At 48.6% G+C, this 18,963-nt stretch overlaps 1 long non-coding RNA gene across 1 annotated transcript in view; it reads right to left on the reverse strand.

The window, feature by feature from the left end:
- Positions 1-17,943, reverse strand: part of LOC136842106 (uncharacterized) — a 246,686-nt gene extending 228,743 nt beyond the window's left edge. The window contains exon 1 of the long non-coding RNA XR_010854173.1: positions 17,333-17,943. This is a non-coding gene — a long non-coding RNA (uncharacterized lncRNA). The remainder of the gene's footprint in view (positions 1-17,332) is intronic.
- Positions 17,944-18,963: the final 1,020 nt, after the last annotated feature.

Raw genomic sequence — 18,963 nt, forward strand, 5'->3', positions numbered from 1 at the left:
GTGAGCCAGGAACATATGTTCAGAAATGGACCGGATTATTGGTGAGGGGTGGTCGAAAATCGAAGAGGAGTAGATAGCCCTCTTGAAGGACATCTACTACACATGTCTCAGCTCCGTATCACTGCCATATTGCCCAATGGCTCGACAGGCACACCGCCCCCCCCAACAACAGCAGCACGTGGAGAGGAACACTACCCTTAGCATCCTCCTCTCTTCTTGTCCTTGCCCCCTTTTCCTGACTGGAGAGAGGGTTGATAGGAGTGCGACTGCATGCCTTTCTTGGCAGGGGCAGGAGAAGGCTGGGTGCTCCCCCAGGAACCCTTCGAAGCCTGAGACTTAGGGCCTGTAGAAGAAATGAAGGACCCAGAAGTCTTGGCCACTGCCTGGTGCACAAGTCAGTCGTTAGCTTCAACTCGCCGCTTGTCCACCGCAGCATCTACTTGCTCTCAAGGGAGGAGAGAGGCAGATCCCAGCAACGGTCCATTCCTTAGAGCCAATGCCAACTCAGGGCCATCAAATTTGGATATCTGATTCAGAACAGCCTCCCCCCTCATCAGCACCAAGCTGGCCCACAGGTTTGCCATCTGGTGGGCCAGGTAGGTATTGGTCCTACCTCCAGACTGGCACAGTCTCCCAAGGGTGGAATCCTCCCCTGGGGTTATGGAACCCGAGGAAGAGGCGGCCTTGGACACTATGAAAGACCACAGGAACAGCCAAGAGACTGCCTGAAATACTGCCATGGCAGTAGATTCCAGGCTTGCTGCCTCTTGCTGTGTGAGGGTGTCAACCTCTACACCAAACTGCTGCAGTGTCAGACCCAGACCTAAGCAAACCAAGTACAGGTCAACCTGTTTTGTCAGCAGTGACTCCTCCGAGGGCGTGTAGTATCTCCTCTGTTAAGGCAGAGGAGGAGGAAGTAGGATTGGAACAAAGAGCACTCTTCCGCCCAGATACCAGAGTTTACTTGTTCCAAGACCCCTTCAGTAAGCATGGACCATGGTAAGCCCGAAGCCTTGGGCTCCTTCTTCGGTCCCCAGTAGGCTTCAAGGCGAAGTGGACAATCCAAGGATGCAGCCATGGCCCCTTCCCCGAGATCATTGTGCTGACGAATCAGCCTAACGATCTCTGCAAAGGTCATCTGTATCTTGGTCTAGGGTGTCCGAATCCTGAGGAAGAGGACCCTCCGATTCTTCCAGGACACATTCCTCCTGATCCACTCTCACTCCAGGAGAATGAGTGCATAAGTGCTAGTTGCCATTTTTTTGAAAAAATTACAAATTCCTTAAGTAATTTGCTTGATTTACTGTACCATATTTCATTACAAGTACTAAGTATGATTATCAAACATATAACAGTGCACAAGAGAATACTTTATCACTTTTGATATTCCATCTCTAAACACCATAAAAATATTCAAAATTCGTATTTCATAAGTAGGTTGACCAAACAGATATAGCACTGCCTCCCCATGTTTAACAACTAGAACCCCCTTGTCTTTTAGGCAGCCTTCCTCTTCTGTGGCCAAGATACCGAGAAGAAGAAGGGGAGAAGGCAGCAGCAAACAAAGTAGACGATAAAGTTGAAGATGACTACGTCTTACAGGGACTTCTTCCTCAATCTCTTCTCCGACATCTCGAAACTTCTCATCAGTAGAGATGTCTTGAAGGATGAGGAAGAGTACACCTTTCCACCTGCCAGGTGCAGCCTGATAGTTTACTGCTGAAATGGAGAAGCTTCTCTCAGCGAAGAAAGACTAGGAAGTCTGCGACCAGGAACAGTAACTCCGGGTTCCCCGTTCACGACACCAACCAAGAAGATTGACCACTTTCCCTGGTATATTGTGCGGAGGACTGTTGGGTATCCAACCATCTCCATTGCTGCATGATTTTAGCCTATCTTGCAGGAGATGGTGGAGCCAGCCGTGAAGACACAAGGACTGCACTGCCAGGTTACCGCATGACATGGGGTTGACACAGCTGTTTGTAGGGGATTGTGTCAGAAAGGAGAAGAGGTTTACCAAATGGCCTGAGGCCATTTGGGTGATAGTCATCCTGAGATTTTGATCATAACTGATCACCATGCGCATCAGACAGCTGGGAAAACCATGACTGATTGTCCCATGGATAAGATCAGCTAATGGGTTCAGCACAACTGAGCAGAAGACCTGAGTTTTTTGTTGTGTTGGTCCAGCAGATTGATGACTGGACACCGCCACAGGTCGAACAACCTTTCCACGATGCCAGTTAATGGACCACTCTGTGGTGATCTCCTGATTCTTAGCTGATGTCTGTCACACATTTTTCTTGCCTGGAATGTACCTGGCTAGCTTACTAAGCTCTGGACCTAAAATTGCAATTCAACTGGTGAAGTGGGAGGGACACTAGACACCCCTGCTTGAGTAATGCCACTAATGGTATTGTCGCTCATCAAAAGTGTAACTCACTCAATCCTGGAACTCTGGGAAGACAGGAACTATCACCAGGATGTTGATGTGAAGGTGTTTGTCATCTCAGTGCCACATCCTCGAATCAGCAACTCTCCAGGTTAATTGATGAGAACAGAAGCATGTAGGGGATTTTGAACAGGCATACTTAGTTAAGAGGTTCCTGTCATCCATCCACCAGCCTAGGTTCATTTAGTGAGAAAGGAACCGAGATGTTTATACTCCATAATCGTTCTTTGAAGACACATGAGCCAGCTTCTCCAATGAGACAGGTAATTGTTGATGAAGACCATTGCTCAGCTGGCTGTTTGTCGAGACAGAAACAGTTCTGCCTTTAAACCTGCTGATATGAGAGTTTGAGGGGAAGATTTTATAATATCAATTGTTATTTTTTTGTAGTTGAGATCCATCTTACGATCCCAAGATCACGGCAATACTTGAGGAGCTGATCCCTGTCCTTCCATTATGGGAGCTCGTCAGGACCAGAAAGATACCTCAACAGTCATATTGCAAATGGGGGCTGACACCAGGGTGAACACTCATGAACACCTGGTACTTCTAGGAGGATGAAATTTGAAACTATGCATCCTTCAAGTCCACCGCATATAGTCGTTCTCCCTGATGGAAAGCACTGGTCATTCGTCTCCATCATGAATTTAATGGTGAATGAAATGGAGGGAAGAGGTCTATGACCGGTCTCCAACACCCAGGGTTTCTCTGCTAGAAAGATGACATGCCCTGCACTTTTGCATCAGTGCAATTCCATGACTTACAGATGTTATAGAGGGATGAAAAATTTGTTTTTATTTAGCATTTCCCAACGTTTTGGAGAATAAATGTTGAGATAGAGTAAGTGAAAGAGTAGAGAGTGTAGTTGCCATTTTTTTGGAAGAGGGATGACAAGTTTGTTTACGGCGCTGTTTGTCTTGGAATATGTGTGAGGATTTTTCGGTTTTGAAGGCAGTTTTTTTAGTCAGAGCTAGTGCCGGTAAGTCGTTTTTATCAAAACAGTTTGTAACAGTGCTGATTCAAGAGAATGTTTTTCCTTGTTAGTGTCACTGTTCTTGTTGCTGTATGTTCTGTCGTGTGTTTTTCTGTTTTGGTTTGGTTCGTGTGGTTTTGTGTGCTGTGTTCATAAGGACGCCTTACTCCATCTTCCAGCAACGAGGACCAAACAGTGTTTGTACTGTTTTTGTGTTTTAAAATCCTCCCACATAATATTTGGGAGGCAGCTGGGCTGCAGCTGCAATTGAGATTGGTGGCTGGTAGTGTGTCTGAAGAGAAGGATGGAAGAGGAACTGGGTGAGGTTGAGAGAGGAGAATACGTGGTTGAGGGTGAGAATGAGAGATTGAGGAGTCAGTTGGAGGAGATGGGGGAATGCTAGAAGTGCGAAAGAAGAAAAGAAAGGGGAGATGAAAGAGTCAGCAGAGAAACGAAGTAGATGATAAAAAGTTGGAGGGAATGATGAAAGGTGTGGAAGAAATGGTGAAAGGTATGTTCATGGGTGTTTTTGGAGAAGGGGCTATTCGAAGGTTCTCTGGAACGTGTGAAGGGGCAAGAGATGTCTTGAAGGAAGAGGAATGGACGTGAGTGATGAAAGTGATATGGGAATCAGGAAGTAAGAAACAAGGAATGAGAGGCAGGTAATGAGAGGCAGGTGAAAAGGGGAATTTACTGCTGAAAACAGAGGGAAAGTAAGGATAAGTCAGGGAAGAAAAAGGGAAGAAGGGAAAGGGAAAGGAAACTGTAAGAAGGGTAAGGAAGTGGGAAAGGCAGGAAAGGAGGGAGAGGGTGAAGGCAACACCAAGGTGGATGGAGGTGAGTGGATAAAAATGGATAAAAAGAGGGGAAGAAGAGTGTAATGAGTAAGATGAATCCAGCCATGGAAGTGGACTCTGTATTCGGAAAAGGGTATGAAAGGACAGGAGAAAGTAGGTGATAAGTGAAAGTGAGAAAGAAGTGAAGGACTGCTATGTATGTGAGGAGGTACGCAGTGTGAAAGGGGTATGGAGTAGGGATGTGCTGTTTCTTTAGGGGGAAAGGTTTTGGCATCAGTAAAAGAGAGTGTGGGCAGAGAATTAGGAGATATTTGACTGGGTTTTGCTTGATATTATGGGGTTACCAGTGTGTGGGGATGTTGAGTATGACAAGGTGAGCTAGACTAGTTGATCACCGAGGCGCATCAGACAGAGTATAAGAGGAAAACCATTTGATGAGGCAAGAATGTCCTGGGAAACCTTGGAACTGTATGCTCCTAGGCTGGAGACGTTGGCAAGGAAGAAGTTTGGGATGATGGGATAGAAATGTAAGCAGAAGACCGGAAGTTGTTAGGGACAGTGCCAGATGGAGTTAGCAGAATTGATGACTTGACCCCGGAAGGAGAACAAAAGATGGACAAATGAAAGGTTGACTTGGGGAGAAATTTTGAAATTGTGAAGATTATGAGCTTGACAGGGTTATAAAGAGAGCTTGAAGTGTAAGTGTATTTTTCAGGAGTAGATGAGAAGTGCCAGGTTTGGAAGCTTTAGGGATGAGTGTTGAGGGCCCAATGAGAATGCGACATGTAATAGATAAGTGTAAGAGCAAGTAATGTGGAGGTGCCAGTGAGGATGAATGTTGTTTGTAAAGGGAACAACGGGTTTGACGGGTTAGGGATAGTAGTGTGCAAGGGGGAAGTGAGTGGAAGTCAATCCTGTTTTAGATGTGGAAAGGAAGGACATACAAAGAATGGGTGAGGTGGGCTTCCAGGATGTTTCGGGTGTGAAGGGGACATTTGTCATCGAAAGATAGGGGTTAAATGCCAGGTGCGGACAGGTGGGTCAATTGCTCCAGGTTGTAGGGGTACCCGAGTGAATGTAATATGTGGCAACTGTAGAGAATGGGAAGAAATGTTCAGAACTGAGGCTAAGTGTGGAATGTGGAATGGAAGGGCATGTATCAAGTGTATGTAGACGAAAGAGGTGACTGTGACATCCATCCACCAGAAACTGAGTGTGAAGGGGTTCAAATGGGTGGATCCTCCAGGATGAAAGAGTGAATGAGATGCATGGACATGAGGGTTGTTGCATGAGGATCAGCAATTTGTTTTGAAAAGTCCATGGTCTAAAACTGCAGAGACCAAGGTGAAGACGTAAGTTGTGTGAGGGGCCAGGTGTGAGTGCCAAATGGAAATGACAGGTGACTGATGGATGAATGGGATGGTGCTGCATTATAGCTGGTTTGTTGAGTTGACTGAAGAGGGGTAAGTGAACAGTTGAGGTGAGCGAAAGTGTAAGAGTAAACCTGCTGATATAGAGAGTGATTGAAAGGGGAAGAATTTTGCAAGAATTACCACAGGTCAATGAGCGAATGGGAGGTTAGTTGAAGAATTGTATTTGGGAACGAGTTGAGAGTATAGATGAGATTGTGGATCCCAAGAGAGTGGTAATATTTGAAGAAGGAGCTGAATCTGAGAGAGAATGGAGAGATGATGTGAGTTTGAATGTTGGAAGAGAGAATGATTCAGAGAATGATTGCGTGCCAGCCAATCGATCTAGAGGACCTGCTAGTGACATCCATGGGTGTTGCATAAGGCGAAATGAAAGGTGTTGGTTGGGAAATGCTAAAAAGGGGGAGAAATATAGGTGATGAAGAAATTTGTTTTTATTTAGAACACCTGGTTTTGTGAGAGAGAGAGAGAGAGATGAAGAGAGAGAGAGAGAGAGAAACTACGCATCCTTCGGTTGTTGGAAGAGGATGAGGTCGTTAGTTTGTTTCGGCGCTGTCTGATGGAATATGTGAGCACTGATTTTTCGGTTTTGAAGGCAGTTTTTGAGTCAGAGCTAGTGCCGGGTCGAATCAGAAACAGTTTGTTTGTGTGCTGATTCAGAGTTGTTGTTTTCCTTGTTAGTGTGCTGTTCTTGTTGTATGTTCGTGAGTTGTGTGTTTTTCTGTTTTGGTTTGGTTTTGTGTAGAAAGATGCTGTGTTGGCGACATGCCCTCCATCTTCCAGCAACCGAGGACCAGGGTGCAAGTGTTGTGTACTGTTTTTTTGTGTCGCCACATAATGTAGGTATGGAGACAGACCAGTGTGATGGTGAGGGGTGGCCAAAACTCGAAGGGTAGTAGATACAGGCAGTCCCCGGTTATCGGCGGGGTTCCATTTCTGAGGGTGTGATGATAACCGAAAATTGCCGCTAATCGAAAATCAGCGATTTTCAGAGTTTTTTCGGGGCTTATCGGCGCCGAAAAACGCCGATTTTCGGTTATCGGCGCCTCTGTTAGGTATGTATTGGCGCCAATACCCAATTATCAGCGCCGATAAACGGAAATCGGCGATTTTTAGCGCCAAAAATTGCCAATTTTCGTTGATAGACAAGCACCATAAAACCGGATCACCGTCAACCGAGCCCGCCGTTAACTGGGGACTGCCTGTATCCCTCTCAAAGGGCATCCACTATCCAGGTCTCGGCTCTGTATCGCTGTCATGTTGCCCAATGGCTCGATAGGCAACCCCCACCTTTGGCAGCGGTTGGGGGGAACATCGCCCCTAGTGTTTCCCCTTCTTCCCCTTGCCCCCTTTATCAGACTGGAAACCAGGCTGAAAGGGACGCGACTGTCCACCCTTTCTGGAAGAAGAAGAAGGCTGGGTGTTTCCGCAGGATCCCTTCGAAGTCTGGGACTTCTTAGGGGCTGAGGAAGTGCTAGCCTGGCCTGAAGGCCAGGCAGCAGTGGAACGCTAAGACCCGAAGGTCTTAGCCACTGCCTGGTGGATAAGGCGGTCGCTGTCATCGGCCAGACACTTACCCACAGCAGCATCTACCAACTCTCTAGGGAAGGGAAAGGCAGAGCCCAGCAACGGTCCATTCCGTAGGGTCATTGCTGACTCGGGTCCCACAGACCTGGCAAAGCGAGAAAGAACAGCATCTCTTCACTTAAGAACCAGGTTGGCCCACAGGTTTGCCATCTGGTGGGTGAGGTAGGAGACGGCTCTTCCTCCAGACTGGCACAGTCTCCCAAAAGCGGAGTCCTCCCCAAGTGCGATAGCGCCCGAGGAGGCAGCCACTTTGAATACTGTGAACGATCACAGATCCAACCAGGAGACTGCCTGGAGAGCCACCACGGTGGTGGCTTCCAGGGTTGCTGCCTCTTGTTGCGAAAGGGGGTTACCTTCCGCAGTAAGCTGCTGCAACGAGGGACCCAGGCCTAGACGGACCAGGTCCGGGTCAACCTGTTTAGGCGGCAATGCCCCTTCTGAGGGTATGTACAATTGCTTCTGTCAAGGCAGAGGAGGGGGGAAGCAACTTGCCCAAGCAGTTCAGATGAAGCGAAATGTCTTGCCCAGACACAAGACTATTCACTTGGATGAGAACCCCCTCGGCAAGCATGGACCACGGCAGCCCTACCGAAACCTTGGGTTCCTTCTTCGAACCCCAGAAGAATTCGAGGCGCGAAGGATGATCCACAGACGAGGCAGCGCTCCCTTCCCCGAGGTCGTTGTGCTGACGAATCAGCTCGATGACCTCTGCAAAAGTCCTCTGTATCTCGGGGGTGTCCACACCCTGGGGAAGAAGACCCTCGAGTCCTTCCAAGGTGTAGTCCTCTCAATCTGCTCTTCCAGCAGGAGGGAGAACCTCAGGATCCTTCCTGCACTGTGCGGGCGTATGATCTGTCAATCCGAGAACAGAGCCAGGAGCATAAGCCTTTGTAGTCGAACTCTGGGGAGACGACTCACCAGAGTTCCTCCTGCTCGACTCACACCTCCTAGGGGAAGTCCAGGAGGTTGAAGGGACAGGCAAGGAGGATCGGGCACGCCCGCTGGTCCTGCTGGTTCTGCCAGCAAGACCAGCAGGCCAAGAGCGGTCACCAACCCACAGTGATGACAGCAACTCAGGTCGAGGAGAATGCTTTCGCCTCAGCGAAGCGTTGTCCCGAGGAGAGCAGAGAAGTTCAAGTGAGTTGAGCCGGGAACTTGACTCCACCGAGCCAAGCTGGCCACACAAACGTGACCAGGGACTGGGTGGAGTCAAACGCGCAGCTGGCTGGCGAGAACTTGCACTGTCCTCTAGATGGGCCCCAGTTTTCTTCGAGGCCAGAACCTTGCAAGGAAGATGAGCAGGGGACCTCTTCTCCGTCTCACCAGGAGTTCATACTCTAGCGGCCGAAGCACCTTCCCAGGAACCTTGCTTGGCACTCAAGGGTGCCGGAGTCTCCTTAGAGACCCGGGTACTCAGCATGGCTCACGAATAAGCATACAACACAGTGCCACCAGCATGGCTCAGAAGCAGACTTGCCAGCCTTCGGCACTTCAACGGCACAGCAAACCAAGGTCTGCAACCCCTCGGCTCCCGAAACAACTGACCCGGGGGTCAACGATCCAGTTCCCTGGCCCACAGGCAGGGAAGAGCAGATGAGATATCCACTGCCTTCCCTGTGGAAGGAGGCAGTCCCTTAGATGTCCCAGGGTGGGACTTCTTGGGGGGGAGGGAGGTGGGCAAGAGACAGCCTTCTTCTTCCTCAACTGATGAGCCTCAGAAGAAGTGGAAGAGGTTGCAGAGGATGATGACAACGAAGACAAAGACGATGAAGACGACGAAACCTTCAGAGATCTCTTCTTTGACTACTTCTTCGTCATGTTCTTCAGGATGGCGGTCAGGTCCCCCATCCAGGAGGGAGCAGCAGAAGATGCAGGAGCAGCCAGGGGGGCCAGGGGCAGGAGCAACCCAGGCAGCGGAGACGTCAACAATCGTGCCAGCGGCTATCAGGGCAGGTGGAGCAGCACGGGAGCAGGGAAGCCAGGAGTCGAGACATGAGCGGTCAGCACAGGCACAACAGCAACAGGAGCTCGTCCGGGCCGAGAGCCAGGTAAGACAGGAGCCAGGACTGGAGCGGGATACGAGCTGAGGTCATCAACAGCAGGAACAGCAGGAGCAGAGACCGTGATGTAAGGCACAGATGAAGTCAACATACTGGAGGGACCTGGCAGGGATAGTGGGGCCAGGAGGCCAGGGGGCAGCAGCACAGCGTGATGAGAGGCAGGCATGGCTATTACCTGGATACCCAGGTGTGAGGCAACAGTCACTGGCATCTTAGCAAAGGAAGTCGTGGTGACTGTAGACGTAGTGGCAGTAGCCGCGATTTGGGTAACCACTGAAGCACCAGACAGATGAGACAGCAGGCCCTCCCATGACGGGACGCCAGGTAGACCCAGGTGATGCCAGGTAGAAGTAAGGTCTGGAGCCTGTCCCCTGAGAGAACTTTCTACCACCAAACCTGAAGACAAGGTTGGGTCAATGAAGGGAGTCTCCACTCGCTCCAGGGGAAAAGATTCCCCCTGCCCCCGGGAGGTAGGAGAGGCCCCCGAGAGGATGTCCTGATCATCCGCTCCCCCGCAGCCTTCAACACCCGACAAAGCGAGTGAAGAAGATGAAGGGGAGTCCTCACCCTAAGAAGAAGCAGCAAGAAGGGAAAGCTTGCCGGGAGGGAGAAACAATCCCAACGGATAAGCCACCAAGGGAGTCACCAGGGGCGTATAACCCTCAGATGATGCCTTGGTGGGCTTCCTTCGGTACTGTCTCCTCCCCTCAAACTTCATCCACTGCTCAGCAGATCAAGAACAACACTCAGAACACAGTGAAGTACGTGAACACACACGCCCCTGCAAGAAGAGCAAAGGGCATGTGGGACCATGTCAATACTAGATTGAAAGTTATTTCACTTCTTACTGCCCACCCCAGGGCACACACGCTGGGGGAAGGTGGGTAAACCCGGGCTTACGGGGTTTATCAAAAGCTTTCACAATAACAAACAACGAGAAAAAGATCCCACCGGGGAAAATCAGCTCAACAGAAGTCAGGACAGAGAGCTAAGAAACACGTCCACACCCAATGATGGCCAAAAGCAAATTGGAATGTTTACATCTGGGGAGGCGGGACTACTGCCTCTCTGACGGTAGTTAACTGCCTAACCACCTTGTTTGAAAGTTCAACAGCCATTTCCAGCTTCGCTGAATGTAATTCCTAATGCAAAGGGCCAACAGTTTGTATATTGTGTAGGAACAATTCCAGCTTTCCACTGTGGTCCCTTATTCCGACTCATTCAGAATAAGCAGAGCATTTCAAATCGTCAGTGTTATTGTATAGCCTAAACAATTCGAAATGTACTGACCTAATCGTAGCCTAAGTCTTATACTACGACACCCAGGTTACTTCATTCCTATGATAGTTCAAATTGTGATTAAATCAATGCATCGCGTTGTGTATATTAACTAAACAAACGATATAAACTTATTGTTGGCTCATTCAATTTTCTTAGCTCAAAATACAGTAGCCAGATTGGGGTGAGCACAATCTCTATTTCGTGACCCTCGTTCAAAGCACACCTAAAGAAATTCTCCTTACATTTAGATATGCATATCTCCTAAAGAAGTTTTCCCTAAATGTACTTTAAGATGAAAAGGAATACGTAAGTGTATGTGAAGCACCGACATCTATGGCTGCATTCTTGAGTCCTTATTAGCTCGAACTGCACTGTACCAAAGCTTTGAAGAGACTGACTTCACGGCCTTCTTTGACCAACACTAAACCTTCAACTAACCACCAGACAAACAACCGATACCGGTAGTGAAGCATTATTACATGCATACTTACAATTAACCACATGAAACAACCAAGACAACGTTTTTCATTACTAAATACAAACACAACAAAACGTAATATCCTTCTTCTACATAATAGGCATTTTCACCCTGCGTAAATTTAAAGGGAATACATAAAACTATCACAACTTAAGGAAAAGTACAATCTCTATTGTCGGAGTTTCGACGTCCCCATAGCAAAAACCCACTGAAGTCCCACATAACTGTAGAATGCAAGGTGATTCCAGTATCTTTAAAGCATTATTTTATCACCAAAATGTCAGAAACATTAAAAACACACTAAAAAAATTCAGATCTGCCAAAATAATCCAAGGAACACGAGTTACACATCAGGTCTTAAGGAACCATAACTAAGAACAGAAGCTGGGTTTTCCAAGCAGTGGCTGAATTCAAAATCCCACTTGATTGGTGGTACTGTACTTAGAACGAACAAACCAATCAGGTTTCAGCAATGTTTGTAAAGTCACCTACGTCACCTACAGAGCCGTCAGCGGAGTCTCAGCGAACGTGTCATTCGCTAAGTCTCCGCTGAGCAAGTTTTCTATGGTGACTTCCCAGTTTCTTCGCCATACAGTTAGTCACGCCTAACGTGCCAGGTCACGCGATTTCAATCAGTTAAACTATACATGTATTTGATCACCTATTATCAATTGTGTATCTTGTATTTCTTTATTCGCAGGCATCAAGATTATATCCACATTGGAATTCTGTCTGTCTTTATATTGTAAACTGTACTTGCTCGCTGTATATTACTGTTAATTGTTATTGACCTCAGGTCACACGCAATCTCTTTGTCTTTCGCGGCTCGACGCCAGTCTGCCGCTATATAAACTGCCTGGATCTGTAATAAAGTAGCAGTCACTTTTACCTGCTCGTTTCTTTTACACCTCTTACAGTGGTGACCCCCCGGAGTAGCCCTGGAGCCATTAGCGGACCCATACGGCGACTCAGTCTTGGCTCCAGGAACTTACTCACGCCCTTAGTGGACTAAAGACGGCGCTGTACATGGCACACTTCCGAGTGCATTTTGACACGAGTACCCCACTCCAGTAAGAGGGCCAAGAGCGAGCATGGACATGGACATCCCCTCCCTCGTTCAATTAACCGCGAACCTCGTGGACTCGGAGGCCTACCTTCCTCCCATCTCACCCACGCCCTCCCCCGCGCCGAGGCTTTCACGCTCCTCCACACCCATGTCCACGCCCCCGAACAATCCCTGGCCCGGCAACACAGTCACGGGCCGCCCTGTCCGTAAAGTTACCGCCGTTCACCAAGGGGAACCCAACAACGTGGCTGTACAGGGTCGAGAGCCACTTCAGGGTAGCGGACCTAACCGACGAAATACTGCAGGCCAACACAGTGCTTAACGCCCTTCCGAAGGAGGTATATAGAAAGCTCATCTCGCAGGTGTCCGGTGCACACCCACTCACATACCGCATCATGAAGAAGGCCCTCCTCGAGACGTGGTCCCTACTGATGGCCGAGCGGGCCGCCAGCGCCATCGACCTCGTCGTCAACCCGCGGCATGATCTCAACGCAGTAGATGCATGGAGCATGATCGAGGACCTCCTCTCACTCCCAGACTTCGACAGCAGCAAAACACAGCAAAAAATAAGCCTGTCGTGGGAGATCTACCTTCGCCAGCTCCTCCCGGAGGTCCACACCCAGATTCCTCACCCTTACACCATGCCCCTCGACGTCCTCATCCAAACGGCGCAGCACCTAACAGACTGCGTGAAGGCTACACAGAGGCTAACAGCGCCCACACAATCGGACAGCTCCGTCCAGCAGGAAGAAGACGCGGAGCAGAGTATCAACGTCGTCGCCAGGAGGTGACCACCGCCCTACAACAAGTGGAGTTCCCCGGGCCTGTGCCACTACCACAAGCGGTTTGGCAAAGACGCCCGGAACTGCCTGCTGCCCTGCTCTTTTGCCCGTTCAAAAAACGGGGGTGGCAGATGCCAACAGGACAGACCGCCACGGCAACCGAAAAACCCAGGGGCCCAGAATCAATAGGGTTCTACGTCAGCGACACTGTCTCCGGCAGGATGATGCTGGTCAACACAGGGGCCTTTAGATCGATCTTCCCAGCAACCAAGGAGGACCGCAAGCAGGAACCAGATCCGACCGCCTCCCTGATGGCCGCCAACAGATCCCCCATCCTCTCCTATGGCACCAGGCCCGTGCCGATCTCCATCCTTGGCTGGAGTTATTCCTGGGACTTCGTCGTCGTGGACATAGGGACCCCATTCCTGGGTGCTGACTTCCTCGCACACTTCGGGCTGGCAGTCGACGTCGGGCGTAACGCCTCCTTGACACCGACTCCTGCCGGTCCCTCCCGTTAGCAACGGGACCCAAGGCACCCACCATCTGCTCCGTCGCCCCCCACCAGTATGCATAGCTGCTAACGGAGTTTCCTGAAGTATTCAAGCCTGAGCTCCGCCAAGTCCCCAAGGCCCCAGCCAAACATGGCATCTACCATCACATAACAACTAAGGGGCCCCCCCTACCACATTCGAAGTTCCGGAGGCTTCCCCCATGGCGCCTTCAGGAGGCCGAAAACGCATTCGCAGAGATGGAGCAAATGGGAATCTGCAAAAAGGCCTCCAGTCCGTGGGTCCCCCTCCACATGATGCAGAAACCGGACAGCTCCTGGAGACCCTGCAGCGACTACAGGCATCTCAACATCACAACGGAGCCCGACCACTACCCCTTGCCCAACATGCAGGACCTCATGGCCTCCTTTCACGGAGCCAAAATATTCACTAAATTAGACCTCCTAAAATCATATTTTCAGGTACCTGTTGCACCAGAGGATATACCAAAGACCGCCATCATCACACCGTTCGGGTCCTACGTGTTCGCCTTCTCCACCTTCGGATTGAGGAACGGCGAGGCGACCTTCCAGCAGCTCATGGACAGCATCCTCGGGGACCTGAAGTTCTGCGTCTGCTACGTTGATGACATCCTCATATTTTCCAGGTCTCACAGTGAACACCAAAAACACATCCGGGCAGTCCTGCAGCGCCTCCAGGAGAACGGCCTCGTCGTGCATTTCGACAAATGCACCTTCGGCATCCAGAAAGCTGACTTCCTGGGCCACGAGATATCCCTGCCAGGCGTCCACCCACTCACATCCAAGGTCGCAGCTGTCACCAGGTTCCCTACCCCCACCTCCGTCAAGGCCGTCCAGGAGTTCCTGGGGATGGTGAATTTCTACAGGCGGTTCACCCCTGGGATCGCGCACACCACAGCTCCCCCTGACGGAAGCGCTCAAAGGCCAACCGAAGTCCCTGTCGTGGGGACCCAGCCAGCAGCGGGCCTTCTCCCTGACGAAGGCCGCCCTCACCGAGGCATCCGCCTTGACACACCACGACCCCAGAGCCCCCCTCCAGCTGACAACGGACGCCAGCAACGTCGCCTGTGGTGCTGTCCTGGAGCAAATCATCAATGGTGCCCCCCAGCCCATCGCCTTCTTCAGCAAGAAATTCAACCCCGCAAAGACCTGCTACAGCACCTTCGACAGGGAACTCTGCGTGATGTACCGTGCAGTCTGGCACTTAAGTTCCTCCTGGAAGGGACACCCTTCACAATCTTTACGGACCACCAGCCATTGGTTCACGCCTTCACCAAGCAGGGGGACGCATGGTCTTCCAGGCAGCAGCGACACCTCTCAGCCATCGCTGAATTCACCTGCTCCATCAGGTACCTCCCCGGCAAGAAAAATCCTGTAGCAGACGCCCTCTCCAGAATCGAGCTGAACGCAGTGCAGCTTGGGGTAAACTACGAAGACCTCGCCAGGGAACAGGTCGCAGATACAGAAACCCCAGCCTACCGCACCACTGTCACATCCCTTAAGTGGAGGGACGTGCCCCTCACCCCCAGGGGCCCAAGCCTCCTCAGCGACATCAGTACTGGTCAGCCCCGCCCCTTGGTCCCAGCCTCCCACCGCCGCCAGGTGTTCGACATCATTCACGGCCTCTCACATCCCTCCGGCAGAACAACGGCCAAGCTGCTGTCAAAGAAGTTCGTCTGGCACGGAGTGTAGAAAGATGCCACGTCCTGGGCGAAACAGTGCCTGCAGTGCCAAACCAGCAAGGTGGGACGTCATACAAAGTCCGGAATAGGTGATGAGGTCGGAAAGTTCGCCCCCTGCAAGCGCACGTACACCGACAGATCGAACACTTTCACACCACCAGGGCTACCATCCACCACCCACGTCTTCATCAGGGATGAAGCCGTCCGCCCGCCACTGACCAGGCCCTACAGGGCCCCCTTCCACGTGCTGGAGCGGAACAACAAGGCGTTCCTGCTCGCACTTCCCGGGAGGAACGACTGGGTTTCAATAGACCGGTTAAAGCCCGCCCTCCTGGAGGAGGACACAGACGTCACTGCAGCGCACCCCCTGCCCGGCCGCTCTTCGCCACAGCCAGGCCCCCGCAAGCAGCGGCCGCACAGCCATCGCAGGAAAAGACCGCCCGCACCTGCAGCCACACAGCCGCACACAGGGTGTTCTCCCATTGTCCTCACGCAGTCGTGGCACCCTTCAACGCCCCAGCAGATATGCAGACTGATCAGACGTGTCCCACGCCTTTGGGGGTGGTGAGTATTTGTAAAGTTATCTACATCACCTACAGAGCCGTCAGCGGAGTCTCCAGCGAACGTGTCATTCGCTAAGTCTCCGCTGAGCAAGTTTTCTATGGTGACTTCCCAGTTTCTTCGCCATACAATTAGTCACGCCTAACGTGCCAGGTCACGCGATTTCAATCAATTAAACTATACATGTATTTGATCACCTATTATCAATTGTGTATCTTGTATTCCTTTATTCGCAGGCATCAAGATTATATCCACATTGGAATTCTGTCTGTCTTTATATTGTAAACTGTACTTGCTCGCTGTATATTACTGTTAATTGTTATTGACCTCAGGTCACACGCAATCTCATTGTCTTTCGCGGCTCGACGCCAGTCTGCCGCTATATAAACTGCCTGGATCTGTAATAGAGTAGCAGTCACTTTTACCTGCTCGTTTCTTTTGCACCTCTTACATGTTCAGGTACCCATATTTCCAGATGAGAGTTACAATGACGTTTGAAATATGCTAGCCATCCTTACCCACAATGCAGTGGAACAAAAAAAAAAATCCATTTGGGAGTCTCACTTAAGTGACCATTGAAGCATAAATAAAGAATCTAGAGAAAGTCCAAGTTTGTAACAACATGCATTGGTAAATATCTCAGTAACAGTCAGTAACATTAAATTTGCATTATATTTGGGTATGAATTTGGTAAAATTTTACTTTAAACCGTCATCACATTTTGGACTTCAAAGTATTATTTTCCAATATTCTATTGTGCACTTTGAGCATTTCTGACATTCGTTTCATCGGCAAATAAGTACTTTTAGAGATAGTGGACCTCAACCTGATATCCTATAATTTGGGGGACCACTGTGGGGAAACGATGGTTCTGGGTGGGGGGAAAACACAAAATTAGTAAAATGCGATCAATTAAACCTAACCTAGCCTGCAGGACTGGATCCTTATTTGGCCTGAGAGGGGAAAACCCTTCACCTAATCTAACCTAGTATGCTGGGCCCTTGATCCCCTACCTAACCTAAGCAGGGACTGTATCCTTACCTAGCCCTAAGTCCTTACAGGCCAGAGGTGTTGCACCGCCAGGACCCCCCATCTAATTTAACCTAGGATGCGAGGTCCTTACTTAGTATTGGACCCCCAACTTACTTAACCTAAGGCATTGCAAATGAATAGGTCCTGATAGGTATTTCTAAGTAATAACTCCGCATGGACTGTATGGAACAGTTCCGCAAATAGGAAATTCATAGGGAGCCATATGTTCAAGAATCAAGAAGGGATTGGCTAAGGAAATCTATTATAAAAGGAATCCTACTAACCTAACGTCTCCTAACCTAACCTAACCTAGTAGGCCGTGTTTTTTTTGTCTGGCCGCTCTGCCACCAAACCCCAGGCAGGATGGCCAACATACAATAACATAATCAGTTCTGAGGTTAATTACAGGTTAATTGCAGTTGACCGACAACAAATTGTGGCAAATTCTTGATAAGCAACCAAAATACTATAAGAATAGTCAATTTTAAAGGAAATATCCAATGCAATGCTAATGCTTAGTTCTACCAAATAATAATAATGCGATCTAACCAACCACACCTAACCTGACCTATGTCCTTACCCTTGTGCATGATACTAGTTTGATTACTTTCCATAAACTTACCTTAATATGAATGAGTACTACCAGTGAGATTACCGACCTTTTTGTATCACTTGAGTTCCCCTCAACCAAGATCCTGGTTTCCCACTGTGGTCTCCCAGATTTTAGTGTATAAGCCTAGGGGTGAGGTCAGTCTTTGAAAGTATTCACTTCCTAAGGAACGAATGTCTGAACCATTCAGTGCACAGATTAAATAAATCAAAATGACATGCTATGGTCCAAAATACGAAAACGCTGTACAGTAAATTTACACCAAAATTTTCGTATTGAGTACGGGTCTATTATTAAGGAGACTTCGGAAGACAGTACAATAACTTCAGCACTGGTATTAAAGCTCTTTAAACAATAACTTTGCGTAATCTTGAACAAAACGGTAGAACAATACACAGAATGTACACCGAAATTTTCTGATGATCCGGTTATTTGTCACTTACTGAAAACCTACTACTGTAAATCACTTTCATTAGTTTTAAGGTTTCAAAAGTCATCTCACGAACAACGCCGTATATCACGTATTACGACAAACGTGACCTAACGAATTCATTTCTCATGATAGAGATGTAGTAAACGTAATTTTCACTAATGACAGAAAATGTTACGCTCGCTGTAAATTGTTATCGTTATCACTAGATGGCGGTGGCTTGAGCGGCAGCCTGGGAATAACTACATTATACGGGAGATCATTTTTTCTCCAGTTCGAAAATTATTGCAACTTTATGTGCCCGTCTGCTGTTTGCCCCTTGTTTACTTCCGTAGGATACCCTCTTTCATGTCTGCATTAATGACAGTATTACCACTTCTTTACTTGATCTATATTAATGCTGTAACTGACAATTGAATGAGAGAATGTGTGTGTGTTCGTGTGTGTGTGTGTGTTGTGTGCTTGTGAGTATGTGTATTTTTTAACTAAATGCGTTGTAGCTTTTCCTTCTCCCAACAAATATTCGTAGGAAAAAACATATGGCTCATTCAACTAGTAGTATCATGAAAAACCAATTTTTACACAAATAGCATGAATACCGATAATTATCCAATGATACTTTTAGTTATAGCCTATCATTATTCTTCAGTTTGCTCAGGGTAACTTTCAATTACCTTATAATTGGCGAAGAATTAGAAATTTCAGGTAAACAAAACAAAATCTTCTTGGCACACGTCCTTCAAGGGACAGCTTACATTGCTATAACAAAATTTTATCGAGGAATAAAAATAATTTTTTTATGCACTGGCCTTTTTTTATGTAAAGATATTTAGAGGATACATTACTCTCTCGTGGCTCTCTGAAGATGAGATAAATATCACTTTCTCTTTTCTCGTGCATAAAGAACCAAGGAAGAGTAAACAAAATATTTTCTGGCAAATAAAAGCTGTCAGGAGAATTGTCTACATACTTACAGACCCCCACGCATATTTCCCAAGTCTGGAAGAGTATAGGGATAGGGAAAATTAGGACCAATCAAAGAGCGCGGAGCTGATCATGACGTCACAAGCCACGCCTTTTAGCTCCTCGGTCCCATATCCATTACCGCCAGTCACGATGCCAAAGAAAAACTTCACAAATTCACAGTTTATGGCTTGTATGACTTATACAGTACATTTTAGTGAGATACATCTAAACATAATGCAACACTAAT

Source organism: Macrobrachium rosenbergii, chromosome 9 (assembly GCF_040412425.1).
Source record: "Macrobrachium rosenbergii isolate ZJJX-2024 chromosome 9, ASM4041242v1, whole genome shotgun sequence".
Lineage (NCBI taxonomy): Eukaryota > Metazoa > Arthropoda > Malacostraca > Decapoda > Palaemonidae > Macrobrachium > Macrobrachium rosenbergii.